The sequence below is a fragment of the Mauremys mutica genome, chromosome 5 (genome assembly GCF_020497125.1).
Source record: "Mauremys mutica isolate MM-2020 ecotype Southern chromosome 5, ASM2049712v1, whole genome shotgun sequence".
Classification (NCBI taxonomy): Eukaryota; Metazoa; Chordata; order Testudines; family Geoemydidae; genus Mauremys; species Mauremys mutica.
The window spans coordinates 42,926,187-42,928,993 of NC_059076.1; the positions used below are offsets into that span (position 1 = coordinate 42,926,187).

At 39.6% G+C, this 2,807-nt stretch overlaps 1 pseudogene; it reads left to right on the forward strand.

Moving 5' to 3' along the window:
• The first annotated feature begins 866 nt into the window (after positions 1 to 866).
• On the forward strand, positions 867 to 2,400 carry LOC123371214 (annotated as a pseudogene).
• Positions 2,401 to 2,807: the final 407 nt, after the last annotated feature.

Genomic DNA, 2,807 nt, shown 5'->3' on the forward strand with positions numbered 1-2,807 from the left:
TCAGGGCTGTCTCCACCCTTCCATTGGTGGAATTTTATCCCAGATGTTACAAGCCACCCGGAGAATGGTGTTTTCCAGAATATCTTGTGGCATCTGTGGACAATGGCCCCAGTTGTCTGTAGACCAGAGCAACCATAAATGTCTGTGTTATGAATTGTCATTCTGCATATTTATTACACATTTATAAAATTCTGCATTTAGTCCTGCAGGATTTTAAAGGTATAATAAATGTGTGAATTTTAAGGTCTTGATTGCAGGGGCAGTAAGATATACAGTTTGGATGAAATCCAGACCACTTGTGAGTGTATTTTTATGCCCTCTACAGAAGGCCAGTACAAAGCATACTCACTATTAAACTCAATTTTAAACCACTTTTTGAGGGTCACATATATGCTTTGTGCTGACCCTCTACACAGCAGGGTGAATTTCACCCTGATTCTCTATTCTCTTGATACCTGCACCAGCATTGTCATTTCTGAGCACTAAATAGCAAGGTACAGCAGTAACAGCAGTTTGATGAAGATGGGAAAGAGCTGCTGAGTTCTGTTTCAAGTGTAATAAACTTGGTTGCAGATCCTGTGATGCAAAAATTCTCTTCAGTACAGATGCTCCCTGGGTTACACAAGACCCAACTTATGCAAATTTGACCTTACGCAAAAAGTTCCATAAGGCATAAAGAAAATTTTTGAGTTGCGGAAAATATTGTGTAGCATACGGAAAGGCAAAGTACTATAGTGCAGTGTGTGGAGGAATACAGCAGTAGTATCTCCTAAAGGGAAGGCTTTTTGCTCTCACAGCCTCTCAGTCTCGTGTTATTTCAGTGATACTGTATTTCTGTTATTTCACTCTATTATTTCATTCAAATCATGTCTGGAAAGCGACCAGCTGATAGCAAGAGTGCAGGACCAGTTCGTAAGCGAAAGAAGATTGATTTAGAGCAGAAAATGAAAATAGTGAAAAAGTATGAAGGCAGACAAAGCCTGTCATCTATTGCTTGTGAACTCGATTTGGCTAACTCAACAGTGAAAAGTATTTTGAATGATAGTGCACGCATAAAAAAGCACGTGAAAGGCTCTGCTTCTTTAAAATCAACAGTCATAACGAAGCAGCATGCTGGTGCTATCTGTGAAATGGAAAAGTTATTAATAATGTGGATGGAAGATCAGATTTAAAAACATGTGCCGCTTAGCCTAATGATTATTTAAGCGAAGGCTAAAAGTATTTTCAAAGACATAAAGGGAAAATACAGTGATCCTAACACAAAGTTTGTGGCTAGTCATGGGTGGTTTAATAGATTTAAATAACATGCAAATTTTCACAATGTAAAAGTGAGTGGTGAGGCTGCTAGTGCTGATACAAAAGCAGCTGAAAAGTATCCCGAAGTGTTACGAGAACTTATAGAAGAATGTGATAAAACAGCACAGCAAATCTTTAACGTCGACGAAACTGGATTGTTTTGGGAAAAAAATGCCAGACAGAACATACATTTCAAAACAGGAAAAGACGATGTCAGGGTTTAAAGCTGCGAAAGATAGGCTAAAACTTTTGCTTGGGGGTAATGCAGCTGAAGATTGCAAACTGAAACTGTTGCTTGTTTATCATTCAGACAATCCCCATGCATTTAAAGGCATTAGTAAGGCTACCCTTCCAGTCCATTTCCGTTCAAATCGAAAGGCTTGGATCACAATGGCATTTTTCAAAGACTGGTTTATAAATTTGTTTATCCTTGAAGTGGAAAAATTCTGCAGAGAAAACAACATCCCATTCAAGATTATGCTTATCGTCGATAATGCTCCTGGACATCCCGCACATTTAGATGACTTTCACCCTAATGTAAAAGTCGTGTTTCTGCCTCCTAACACGACTTCAATCCTACAGCCCATGGATCAGGGGGTCATTGATAATTTTAAAGCCTATTATCTATGAAGAACATTTGCACGGGCAGTAGAAGCAACTGACAGAGAGACTGGGAAGACTTTACATGATTTTTGGAAATCGTATAACATTTACCAAGCCATCATAAACATTATTAAGGCCTGGGCAGAGGTTACCCAAGTTTGTTTGAATGCTGTATGGAAGAAAGCGTGCCCACAGTTCATACACAGCTTTAAAGGTTTCGAAAAAGACAAAACAGATGAGGAGGAGGCAGATGAAATTGTGAAGCTTGCTGAGCAGCTTGAGCTGGAGGTTAATGTTGGTGATGTGGATGAGCTTATCAAATCCCATGAAGCTGAATTATCAAATGAGGATCTCATGGAATTAGAAGCAGCAAAAGTAAAAAAGCAGATCGAAGCTCAGAATGTTGAAGAAGTAGAAGAGCCACGACACTTCAACACCAAGGAGATGGCACTTGCATTTCATGAGATTGACTCTGCAATGTCAATTCCTCACAATTCTTGAAAGCGAACAGAGGCATTGACGAAACGCTGGCCTATTATAGACAGATATATGAAGAGAAGAAGGCCACTATCCATTCATCTCTCAATAAGTTTGTAAGAAAGGTTGAAAGGCCTGCAATGTCCATATCTCCACAGCCTTCCACCTCCAAAGCCCCCTCTGACGACCCCAATGACATAATGCCTGTCTCCTCCTCTCCTTCCTCATCTACAAATTAAGCCCATTTGTCATCCACCACCAAAATGCAGCCTGCAGTGTGCCAGGATAACAATGGGATTAAGGTAAATGCAATATTTTTGTTGTAATTGTTTGTTTTTTATGCTTGCACAATATACATTTCCGACTTACGTAAAATTCAGGTTATGCAAGGCTTTCCAGAATGGAATGATTGCATAAGTCACAGAGCATGT